Raw genomic sequence first — 14,166 nt, forward strand, 5'->3', positions numbered from 1 at the left:
TATTCACTATAATTGTGATTGTGCTATGCTTGCTTGGAATGGGTGTCATGTTCCGACACACAAATAGATCGGTATCACGTTACGATACGTATTTAGATTGAGTATCACGTTCAGACACACTAATAGGTGAAGTATAGGTTCCATGAGAGAACCATCCTTGAATGTGTATTGAAATTGAGACTGTTAAACTGTGTGTATGTATCTGTACTGTTTAATAGATGATAAGTGGTAAGGTATTCTATATATGTGTGTTTACGGTGTTGTAGTTACTTTTCCATGTCTCATTTACTGAAACAATCGTGTGATCCTACCAGTACACTATTGTTTTGTGTACTGGTACTACACTTGTTCTTTCTTTGTTGAGTACAGAGCATCTTCAGGTGGCTGTTGAGAGACCCCGCATAGAAGATCGTTGATTTACAGAGTTCAAGGGTGAGCCGGTTCTTTCGGTCTATCATGAGCTCTTCTATATCTTGGTTCCTCCTTTCCGAACTTAGATTTTTGGACACTTTGGTTATGACTTTTTGGGGTTGCATCTTCTTTCTTTAGACTTGTCTTTTCATTAGAGTTTTGGTACAATGAATTTCAATTTCTAGGGATGTTTTGACATGATTGAGATTGATTGGTTGAGTTTATGGGAACTCAGCATCTTTTTCTATATTTAACTTGTTTCCACATCTTAAATTGCTTATCGCTTGTTACTGTTGCTTAGTCTGAGTTGTTATAGTAGTTCTCCCACCGGAGGATTAGAGTGAATGTCAATCATGTCAGGTTAGGGTCTTGAAAAAGTTAAATAATCAAAATTTTAATTGATTTCAAAATTCTAAATGTGATGAAAAAATTCTTCACGGTTGAATATTTATCCGATTACTTTTCATTATTTCTAGAAAAGGGAAATTGAAGTAGCCCCCACATATTAGTAATTTTTTTTTATTCAATAACTAACTTCCTCTATCTCATATACTCCATAATCGTAGAAATTGTAATGCCTTTTGCTATCAAATAGCAGGTAATTATTAATTAATAATTATATAAAATAATATTTTAGTTAATTTATAAATGCAAAATATTATAACTTCTTACCTAGTTGAAATAAGGAAATTCTTACAAATAAAAGGTTGCATTGATTTTGGATTACCTATTATTAAGTAATTAATATTTATATATACAATACTATTTTTATTGATTTAAAAGTGTAAGACATTAGGATTTTTTACCTTATTAAAATAAGGAAAGACTTACTAATAACAAGTGTCATTGATTTCGGATTTCCTATATAATTAATAATTATATAAAGTAATATTTTAATTAATTTAGAAGTATGAAATATTAAATTACTTAACTAATTGAGATGAGGAAACAATTACTAATAAAAAGGTTTCATAGATTTCGAATTTCCCGTTATTAGGTAATTAATAATTAATAATTATATTGAATAATATGTTAATTGATTTAGAAGTTTAGAATACCAAGATTTCTTACCTAATGGAAATAAGCAAATAATTACTAATAAAAAGATTTCATTGATTTTAGATTTTGTATTATTAGGTAAGTAATAATTAATACTTATACAAGACAATATTTTCATTGATTTGGAAATGTAAAATATTAGGATTTATTACATTATTTAAAATAAAGAAAGACGTAATAATAAAAAAAATCTATTGATTTCGGATTTCCTATTATAAAATTAATAATTATATAAGACAATATTTGAATTGGTTTAGAATTTAAATATTAGGACTTATTACATAGTTTAAATAAGAAAAAACTTAATAATAAACATTTTCATTGATTTCGGATTTCCAAATATTAGGTCACACGAATTCTACAAAGATTTTGCACTTAAAATATGGCAAGAAAATTAAATTACATTAATCTAAAGAAATTAATTAATAATTTTAGAAAACTAATAAATGAAAATTTTATCTACTTTAAAATATTTTAATGAAGACAAAAGGTTCAATCAACATTTCTAAAAATCTTCATTCTTTTAAAGATATGAATAAATTTTGTATATCTAATAATTTTGATATCATGTTTTATCACCTAATCCCACTTTGTAATGAATTTGGCAAGGACCTATATTTGTGGATCTATCTCACACCTTTCTTTTGAGTTAATTTAAATCGTTATCCATTTTTCTGATTGTGTAGATTAACTAGATATTATTTACTTTAGTTGTAGCAAAGGTTTCTAACACATTTCTTTCCTCTTTGTACATCCTGAAAGATTTGCCACGTGTAAAAATTTGTCATGTGTCACGATCCGGCTTTTGCGAGAAACAAAATAGATAGTGATAGCCTATTAATTTTACAAGAAATATACTTGGTCTATAACCTGTCATGCCCCGAGTCGACAACCTAGACGTGGTCGGCACTCATAAATCATTTCTGGTCCCAAGCAAACCACTTGACTTGGCTGACTCAATTAGCGGAAGACTTAACTCGAATAAGAGTAACATCAAGTGGGCATTTAAAACAGTTTCATCAAATCTTTAAATAATAACTTAAAGTACTCATGAAAGTGCAACTCAATATCATAACTCAATAATGAAAGTCGCAGATTTAAAATAGATTTTGGATGACTCAACATGACTACACTCCATTCAGTATATGAAGCCTCTACTAACTACTAAGAAGGTGCCAAGAAAAGTCCACGACAACCCCAATGAAATAATAAAATGACATAAAACTGATAATGAAGGAGCTCCTTTGAATGCAAAGAGGTCTCACCACAAGTTAGGTAGTATAGATCCTCAATGGTGCACCTATTGATGATCTCAAACACCTATATCTACATCATAAAATGATGCAGGTTGAATGATGTCAGTACATGAAATGTACGAGTATGTAAAATGGCAAAAAAAACTTACATTGGGATACTCAACTCGAGAATTCAACTCTGAATATATCTCACCATCAATAAAGCATAAAATAAAATAAGACAGTGCTTTAAAATGGTATACAATAATAGATGCAACTCATTATATAAAAAATATAATACTTTACTTATTAGGGAGATTCTCTAACCGACAACCATCACTTATGAACTATCGACAAACAACGAAGCGATGTTGTTGCCACATCCGTAAACTCTTGCCTAAGTTGTTGCTCAATACTACTATATATATATATATACACACACATACACATCAAGTGTATGAAATACTCAAAATACATTTCGTCTAGTCTTATTGGACTTTTACATCAATTTACATCGTGTTTTCTTATCGTCATCTGTTCTCTTAGTTATAGATAACATTCATCTCAATCATGCTTTTGAGAACATATCATCTTCTCAAGATATGACATTTAAAATATGTAAAACTCATGTGAGAAAATAGACATCAATAAACTCCTTCAAAGCTCAACATCATGCTCATATAAACAATGACAATAGTCCTTTTAAACATCAATAGTGCATAAAATAGTTAATGCAAAAATCTCAATTTTGATTCATGTGAATGTAAGTATGAATCCATAACCTCAAACATCGACTTCTAGGTATAATATAATATTCATATAAAAAATCAATAAAGAAGTAAGTAGATACATCAAAAATTCACTTTTATGAAAGTAGAAACTCAAACTCGTAACTCATTTTGACTTTATGAACACGTAGGGCATGAAAAAGAACTCAATCCAACATTCTGATAATCTTACATACCTATTACGAAGATTATCTAATCGAAAGTTGAAGACTTTGCTTCAAAACCTTGAACCCTAGCTCTTATTTTTCTCTCCAATCCCTTTCTCTTAAAAGTTCTAAGTGTTAATGAGAGGAAAACCCCTTTGTGTACTGATAAGGGACTAATTTTAGTATCAAATGCTAAGTTTGGAAAAGGTGGGAAAAGACCAAACTAACCCTTATTAAAATTGGGTTCAGGTCGTCTACAGACCCTTTTACGAACCATTGGACTTTTTACGGACCATAAAAGATCGATGGTAGAATCCCAGTCCAAAAACTTGGACTTTTTGGAAATTCCTCACATGGGTCTACGACTACCTTTCTACGGGCTGTAGACCCTTCAACGTTCTTCGTGCTAATTTGCATGAAGGGTTCTGCGGGCCCTTCTGAGAGTGCAGTCTACAAGCCATTTCCTTCGGCCTATACAATGTCCTACTTGTCGTCACTTGGGTCGTAGGAATGGTCATGTACCCCTGGATTTTTGATTAAGTGTCAAGAGGTTCTACGATCACCTCCTACGGGTCGTAGAAAGATCGACGTATCATCCTGGCAAGTTGTTCTGCATACCAAGGTTTCCAAGGTTTCTGAATTTCACCTACAATCCTTCCTAAGGGTCGTAATTATGTCTCGTAAGAACTGATCTTACTTCCTGAAATTGGCTAAGTGTGTAGGGATTCCACAATCCCTTTCTACAGCTCATAGATCACTTTATGAGCCATAGAGAAGGTCATAGACCCCACTGCAAGCTTACATCCTCAAGTTTTCTCAGGTTTTCTCTTGGTTCATAAACTTGGTCTAGGCTGAAATAGTACAAGGTGTTACAATATCTCCCCCTTGGATCATTCGTCTTTGAATGATGACCAAGTCAAGAATTTACATCAAGGCATGAATATAATGCATGAACTCAAAACATCAATCATCACGAATAACTCACTCAAATACTCAAACTCAAGAAGAGACTAACTGATAGGTAGGAGTAGGAATAGTACCTTCCACATTGATACTAGGAGGAATGAATAGGTGCAGGTACTTGGATTTCATATCCCCCTCGTTTTCTCATATAGCCTCTTCAACAAACTAATTTAGCCATAGAACTTTAACTGACTCGACCTCTTTGGTTATCAATTTAAGAACCTGACGATCAAGAATCTGGATAGGGTTCTCCTTATAAGACAAGATATCTTTCATCCTAATGTTTTTTGTAGGAACAATGAGGAAAGGATCTCCCAAGAATTTCTTAAGCATGGATATATGGAACACTAGGTGAACAATATCTAAATGTAGTGGAAGCTCTAACTCATAGACAACATTTCCAATCCTCTTTATGATTTGATAAGAACCAATGTAATGTGGAATCAACTTTTCTTTCTTCCCAAACCTCATAACACCTTTCATGGGCGAAACTTTTAAATACACCCAATCATTAACCTCAAGCTCCAAGTTTTTTCTCCTAACATTAGTATAGGATTTCTGACAACCTTGTGCAGATTTCAACCTTTCTTGGATAATCTTCACTTTCCATAGCTTGATGAAGTAAGTCTGGCCTATCAACTCATCTTTACCAACCTCGAGCCAACCAATTATCGATCTATATCTCTTACCATAAAGGGACTCATATAGAGCCATTTGAATACTCGAATGAAAGTTGTTATTGTAAGCAAACTCAATAAGCGGCAAGCGGTCATCCCAATTACCTTTGAAATTGATAACACTGGCTCTTAACATATCTTCAAGGATTTGAATTGTACACTCTGTCTGACCATCAGTCTGCGGATGAAAAGCGGTACTAAGATTCACCTTTCAGCCCAAACCTTTCCGGAAGGACTTCCAAAGTTGTGGAGTGAATTGGGTACCTCTGTTTGAGATGATAAACATGGGAACTCCATGCAGTCTAACTATATCTCAAATATACACCCTTGCATAATCCTCTACTGAATCCGTAGTCTTAACGGACAAAAAATGACTTGATTTGGTCATTATATCCATAATCACCCGTGTGAGTCATGTTGTTTTCAAGATCGTGGTAAGCCTGTAATGAAATCCATATTGATCATCTCCCACTTTCATTCTGAAAACTCTATATTTGAGCTACACCACAAGGCCTTTGATGCTCAACTTTGACTTGTTGGCAATTCGAGCATTTGGACACAAACTCTTCTATATCTCTTTTCATTCTATTCCACCAATATACTTCTCTCAAGTGATGGTACATCTTTGTATAGCTCGGAAGAATCAAATACCTGGAGTTATAGGCCTCTGCCATAATTTTGTCTCAAATATCATCAACACTTGGAACTTGTAACCTGCTTGATACATCAACACTCTATCTCCCTATTTGGAAAAAACCAACACTTTCTGTTTATGAACATCTTCTTTCAGTTGAAGGATAATAGGATATTGATCTTGCTTTTCCTTTACTTCAACGACCAAAAAAGACTCAGATCTATTTTGGACGGTAACACCTCCCTTATTAGAATCCACAAGACAGACTCTCAAACGTGCAAGCCTATGCACTTCTTAGGCCAACTCTTTATTCTCTTCTTCAACATGAGCAGAGCTCCCCATATACAACCTGCTAAGGACATCAGCAATAATATTAGCCTTATCTGGATGGTAGAGAATGTTCATGTCATAGTCCTTGACCAACTCAAGCGATCTCCTCTACCTAAGGTTCAACTCTTTCTAACTAAAAAAGTATTTCTAGCTCTTGTGATTTGTAAACACATCTACATGCATGCCATAGAGATAAAGCAAATACTACCACTGCCAACTCTAGATCATGAGTCAGATAATTCCTCTAATGAACCTTAAGTTGTCTGAAAGCATAAACTATGACTTTTCCTTTCTGTATCAAAACACAATCCAGTCCAACTCTGGACGCATCGCAATAAGTAACAAACCTATTTGTTCCCTCAGGTAGGGAATAAACTGTAACAGTAGTCAACCTTATTTTTAACTCTGAAAAACTCTTCTTACAAGAATCGGACCATTAAAACCTCATCTTTCTTTGAGTCAACTTAGTCAATGGAGACAATATGGATGAAAATCCTTCAATAAATCTCTTATAATAGCCAACCAAACCCAAGAAGCTTTTTATATATATCGGTGATGTGGGTCTGGGTCAGTTCTTTCCTGCCTCAATCCTCTGCGAATCTACTTGAATACCATCACCAAAAATAATATGCCCTAAGAATTTCACACATGCACGCCAAAACTCACACTCTAAAAACTTAGCATATAACTCCTTTTCACTGAGAGTTTAGAGAATAATATTGAGATGGTTGGCATGCTCCTCCATGTTCCTTGAATAGATTAGGATGTCGTCGATAAAAACGATAACAAATATGTCCAAATATTGCTTGAACACTCTATTCATGAGGTCCATAAATGTTGCAGGCGTGCTAGTCAAATCGAAGGACATAACTAGGAACATATAGTGACCAAACCTAGTTTTGAAAGTCGTATTCGAGATGTCACATTCTCTTAATTTCAACTGATGATATCTTGATCTGAGTTCTATCTTAGAAAAACTAGTGGCACCCTAAAGTTGGTCAAAAATATCATCGATTCTCTAAAGGGGATATTTATTATTTTTGGTAACTTGGTTCAACTGATGATAGTCAATACACATCCTCAAAGAACTATCTTTCTTTCGCACAAATAGGATAGGATCCCCCTAAAGTGAGACACTCGGCCTAATAAACCCTTTATCTAGGAGATCTTTCAAATGCTCCCTAAACTCTTTTAACTCTGCGGGAGATAAAATATATGGCAGAATAGAAATAGGCTGAGTATCGAAAAGAATATCTATTCTGAAGTGTATCTCCATATCAGTAGGGACTCCAGGTAATTACTCAGAAAAGACTTCAGAAAACTCATTAACTATAGGAACTAGTTGTAGGGATGGTGTCTCCACACTATCATATCTAACTTGAACAATGTGGTAGATACACCCCTTGGAGACTAACGTTTTGGCCTTAAGGTAAGAATGAACCGACCCTTAGGCAAAGATGGACTACCCTTCCACTCTATAATTGGATCATTCAAAAACTAAAACTTGACAGCTCGGGTTCCACAATCAACTGAGGCATAACAAGAATAAAGCTAGTCCATGCCAAGAATGACATTGAAGTCAACCATGGCTAACTCAAATAAGCCTAAAGAAGTATCTTAATGATGGACAGAGACTATACAATCACGATAAACTATGTTAGCTAGTATGAACTTAACAACCGGAGTAGAAACACTAAATGGTTCTAAGAGTCGTTCGGGAAGAATTTTGAACTTAACGACTACATAAGAAGTCACAAAAGATAAGGTATCACCTGGATCTAGAAAGCATAAACATCATGGGAAAAGACTCAAAGCATACCCGTGACAACATCTGGAGAGTTCTCTTGATCGTGGCGATTATCCATAGCATACAAATGGCTTGGACCTCCACCTGTTCCTGAAGTAGCACCCCTCTGATTACCTCTGTTTGGTGGTATTGCCGAAGAAGATTGGGCTTTGTTGCCCCCATCACTTTGCCTCTCCATCAGATATTCTTTATGAAAGTGACCTATCTAGTCACACTTGTAAAAAGCATTGGTTCCCAAATGACACTCTCTTAGATGCAGCTTCACACCCTTGCCATAAGATGGTGCCCACATAAGGCCTTTGGCCATACTTCATTGAAACTAAGAACCCAGTGCTCTGAAATTATGCAACCTTTGATCACTCCTGATGTTAATAGGAGGTGCACTTATTGCAGATGGTGCATAATTAGAAGACCTCTTTTGAAAGAGGGAGCAGTTACCATTACCTCCCTTCTGATGGTTACGTTCATTACCTATTGACTTAGCTCTCTAGTTTTCATCTTGATCTTTCCTCTTATTGTCCTCAACTTATTGAGCATACACCATAAGTCTGTAGATGTCCATATCTGAGATAAATAATGTTGCCTGACACTCCTTCTTCAATTGTCTGCCCAAACCTAAAACAATCTTTCTCATCTTGGCTCTCACATTGGGAACCATTTTGGGAGCATACCTGGATAACTAAATAAATTTGAGGCCATATTCTTTGACAGTCATACCTTCCTACTTTAGATTCACGAACTCCTCTACCTTTGTCTTCCTCAAGTTTCTTGAAAATAAGTGGTCCAGCAATGCACTCTCAAACACATCCTAGACCGCGGGCTCAAAATCTATACCTTTACTTTTCTCCCACTAGTTGTACCAGACATTCGCAACATCCTTCGGCTGGTAGGAGACAAGTTCAACTCCTTCTACCTCTGTGGCATGCATAGCTTTTAAGATCTTCCATATGTTGTCAATGAAGTTTAGAGGATCTTTCTAAACTTTGGACCTGGTAAATACTGGTGGTTTCATCTTCAGAATGTATCGAATCCTATTTACAGCAGACGATTCTTGGGAACAAGAGCTCAAAACCAGAGTATTCTTGCAACCTGATTATGCAGTCATCAACTAGGTGAGCATAGAAATAGTTCCCCTATATCCAGTCTCAAAAGACATCGTGGGCTGTGTGATCTATGGAACTCCCTGAGTCCCATTCTCAACCACATTCTCGGTCTTAGCAATTGGAGTTCAATTTTGGGTCTACATAACAGACGATTGTAGAATCTCTTCCTCAACAACGTTTCTCTGACTCAAAGTTCTTTTCAAAAACATGATCTGAAATCGTGAAACACACAAATTAGAAAGAGATTTCATAGAGTTAAACTCTATAGCACAAACTGGAGTAAGAAAGTGAAACAATTCCTAAAGTCCTGTAGCCTCCTTATTATTGATGTGGCATATTCCACACGGATGAGAAGGGCTCTACTAGACTCAACTTCATAGACACCCTAGGACTCTTGAACTCTATGCTCTGATACAAAGTTTTTCATGCCTGAGTCGATACCCTGGACTTGACTGGCACTCAAAAACAATTTCTGGTCCAAAGTGAATTACTTGACCTGGCAGACTTACTCAGTGGAAGACTTAACTCGAATAAGAATAACATCAAGTGGGCATTTAAAACAGTCTCATCAAATCTTTAAATAATAACTTAAAGTACTTATATGAAAGTGCAAGTCAATATCATAACTAAATAATGAAAGTTTTGGTTTTAAAACTGTAAGACCCCATAAGTTGAAAGTCAAAATGAAGTGACAAAATCTGTAAAATGGACTGAATAGGCTTCTACTACTCAACTTATGAGTCATAGGTACTTCTATGAGTCGTAGGACTAACTCGTAGAAGAGAAGTTGGTGTTGGAAAATGGACCGAGTGAGGGGAAAGTTTACAATTCAAGGTTATGACTCGTAGAATTTTAGAGAAGTCATAAAAATGACTCGTCAAGGAACTTCAGAGACTAGGTCCTGCAGGTTGTTCAAACCCTGTAGAACGACTCGAGTCTACGACCGTAATGAAGTCGACGACTCATAATCATCAAGAAATGTTAGAGGCTCAGTCCTTAGGGTTTTCTCAGAACCTGCAGGACGAGTCCTTCTTACGAGTCATAGAAGGGCCTACGATTCATAGGGCGAGTCGTAAGGTCTGTCCGACAGTTTTTAAAGGGGGCATTTTAGTCTTTTCCCCATAGTTTATTTATTAAGTGTGATCATTTTGGGACTAAACCAACCCTATATATATGACCCTAAGCCTTTCCAAATTCATTATTTTTACTCAATTTCTAAGACACAAAACCCTTCCTTCTTTCATGGTCGTCTTCTTTACCAAGGAAAGCTAGAGTTTTTCAGGGCCCTATTCTCCAAGGTATGCGGGTCTCATTCACGGGTTTTTTCACCCATGAAGCCCAAGTATTTTGCTAAACTTAGTGACTCAATTTCAAATGGTGAATTTTATGAGTTTTTATATCATGATTACATTTTTTCTCTCTCTCTCATCTCTTCTCCTTCGACATCACAACAGTTCGCCGGAGTAGTTTTTGCTCTTCTTCTGTTTGTCATTTACTATTTAACTTAATTTATTTTTAATTTTACTACTTCTTGGATCCTCATATTTTGTCTTCTATGTTTTGTCTTTTATGTTTTTAGATACTTCTGAAGATATAGTGTTTGTTTGACATTTTTTTAGTTTGTGCGATTCTCCCCTGTATCCACATCCTGTTAGAGTAAAATCAGCAAATCAGAGATACAAATCGTACATCTCTCTAAGGTTTTTTAGAGAAGAATCAGTAGATACATGCATACGCCTCTCTATTTTAATTTATAAAAAGGTTATGTGGGTCTCTTTGATTTGATCGCATAACACCAAAATCAGTCTTCTCTGCTTACTGCATGTTGTGACCTAGCTGACATTGATATTATTTGAATGCGATTTTGGAGTTTTCTTTTCTTCAAGTTCACCTCTATTTTTGCTGCGAGGAGTATTACCTGGACACATTTTTGGAACTAACTTCTCTTCAACGTTCTTGATTTAAGCTTTTTGAGGTTTTGGAGCTGGGTTTGATAAATTGCCTAAGAGAAAAATGGGCTTGTGGGTGAAGTCCAAGTAACTCTAACGTGAATAGTTTTTTTCGGCGACAACTAGGTTTATTCCAACTGGAGTTAGTACCTCCGGTTTCCATATCTTTCCATATCTATTTTTTCCCATATACTTGTAATTACATTTTGCTGACTTTAGATCTTTGAATAATTTATTAGTTCATACGCATTTTCATGGCTTTAGGTAGTGATGGTAGACTAGGGTCATGTTCTCGCTTAGGGACGGGGACGGGGATGAGGGTAAGGAGGGGTAAGTGGGTTAAAGGAGCGTCTAAACTGAGAGTAGATTCTTGGAACATTGGAACATTAACGGGAAAATCCATAGAGTTAGTTAAGATTCTAAAGAAGAGGAAGATAAATATAGCTTGTGTCCAAGAGACCAAATGGATAGGTTCTAAAGCTAAGGAGGTAGACAGGTATAAGCTTTGGTGCTCTGGTATATCGAAGTATAGGAATGGGGTAGGCATTTTAGTAGATAGTGATTTAAAAGATCAGGTGGTGGAGGTTAGGAGAGTCACTGATATGATGATGTCGATTAAGGTAGCCGTTGAAGGGATCACGTTGAACATTATTAGTGCTTATGCGCCGCAAACGAGCTTAGGTGAGGAGGATAAGAGATGCTTTTGGGAGAATTTGGATGAGTTAGTGGGAGACATACCCTCTACTCAGAAGATCTTCGTGGGAAGGGATTTTAATGGGCACATCGGGTCTATTTCGGGAGGGTATAATGATGTCCATGAAGGCTTTAGCTTTGGGAACAGAAATGGAGAAGGAGTTTCACTTTTGGATTTCGCAAGAGCTTTTGGGTTGGTGATAGCCAATTCGAGTTTCCCAAAGAAGGAGGACCACTTGGTAACCTTTCGTAGTTCTGTATCTAAGACTCAAATAGATTTTTTACTCCTTAGGAAGGATGTAAAGGTTTGTACAAAGACTATAAGGTCATTCCAATAGACAATCTTACAACCCGACATAAGCTCTTGATGATGGATTTAGGGATCAAGATGACGAGAAAGAAGAGGGTCGGGAATGACCGACATAGGACCAGATAGGGGAGTTTGACCATGGCTAGTGCCCTAGAGATGGAAGAGAAATTGAAGGATATAGGGGTGGGATAGTAGTAGGGATGCGAACAGTATGTGAGATAGGACAACTAGTTGTATTAGGGTTGTAGTAAGGGAAGTGTTGGGAGTCTCAACAAGTAGTCGTAGTCGACATTGAGGGGATTGGTTGTGGAATGGAGAAGTGCAAGGGAAGGTGGAAGCAAAAAAAATGGCGTATGCGAAGTTGATAGAAAGAAAGCATAAGGTGGAGAAGTGGATGAATAGGGAACTTTATAAGATTGCGAGGAAGGAGGCGAAGTCGGTGGTTTCGACGGCAAAAACAATAGCTTTTGAACGTCTTTATGTTGAACTAGAAGAGAAAGACGGGGATAGGAAATCGTTCAGGCTAGATAGGGCGTGGGAGAGAAGGGCACACGATGTAGATCAAGTGAAGTGCATTAAGGACAAGCATGGAAAAGTATTAATAGAGGAGACCCTCATTAAACAGAGAGATTGTGTTGGGAGATTTGGAACATACAGGGAGGCGTCATGATTTTGGGTGTTTCAGGAGTATTACGGTCGAGGAAGTTAAGGGGGTTGTTCGTAGGATGCACTGGGGGGAAGAGCGACCAAACCTGACGAGATTCCTGGTGAATTCTGGAAGAGTACGAGCTTGGTAGGTTTGGAGTGGCTAACTAGGTTATTTAATGTCATCTTTAAGATGGCAACGATGCCCGAAGAATGGAGGTCGAGCATAATAATCCCTCTATACAAAAACAAGGGGGATATTCAGAGCTGCAACAACTAAGAGGTATCAAGCTTCTAAGCCATACTATGAAAGTGTGGGAAAGAGTGGTGGAGATGAGGGTAAGGGGAGGCATGTCTATTTCAAAGAACCAGTTCAAATTTATGTTGGGAAGATCAACTACTGAAGCCATCCATCTTATGAGGAGACTGGTAGAGCAGTATAGGGAGAGAAAGAGAGACTTGCATATGGTATTCATCGACCTTAAAAAGGCCTACGATAAAGTTCCACGAGAGATACTATGAAGATGTTTGGAGGCTAAAGGTGTACTTGTGGCATACATTAGGATGATCAAGGACATATATGAGGGTGCCAAAACCAGGGTAAGAATAGTAGGTTGTGATGGAGTTGCATCAAGGATCAGCTCTTAGTCCATTTTTATTTGCCTTAGTGATGGATGGATTGACACGACAAATTCAAGGTGAGGTGCTATGGTGTATGCTTTTTGCGGATGACATAGTCCTGATCGATGAGACTCATAGCAGAGTTAACGCTAAGCTAGAGGATTGGAGACATACCTTGGAGTCTAAAGGGTTTAAGATGAGTAGAACCAAGACAGAGTACTTAGAGTGCAAGTTTAGTGAGACACCTCAGGAGGTTGGCGCGGGAGTTAGGCTGGGTGACCAGGCCATCCAAAAGAAAAGTAGCTTCAAGTACCTTGGGTCTATCATGCAAGAAAGCGGGGAAATTGACGATGATTTCACACATCGTATTGGGGCAGGGTGGATGAAATGGAGGCTCACTTTTGGTGTGCTATGACAAGAGGGTCCTACCATAACTTAAGGACAAGTTCTACAAAGTGGTTGTTAGACCGTCTATGTTATATGGGACAGATTGTTGTCCAGTTAAGGTCTCCCATGTTCAAAAGATAAAAGTTGTCGAGATGAGAATGTTGAGATGGATGTGTGGGAATACCAGGAGCGACATGATTAGAAATAAGGCTATTTGGAATAAGGTAGGAGTGGCCTCGGTGGAAGACAAGATGCGAGAAATACGACTGAGATGGTTTGGGCATATGAAGAGGAGAGACACAGATGCCCCAGTGCGGAGGTGTGGGAGGTTGGCCATGGATAGTTTTAGAAGAAGTAGGGGTAGGCCAAAAAAATATTGGGGAGAGGTGATTAGACAGTACATGGCGC

Source organism: Solanum dulcamara, chromosome 10 (assembly GCF_947179165.1).
Source record: "Solanum dulcamara chromosome 10, daSolDulc1.2, whole genome shotgun sequence".
NCBI classification, from domain to species: domain Eukaryota; kingdom Viridiplantae; phylum Streptophyta; class Magnoliopsida; order Solanales; family Solanaceae; genus Solanum; species Solanum dulcamara.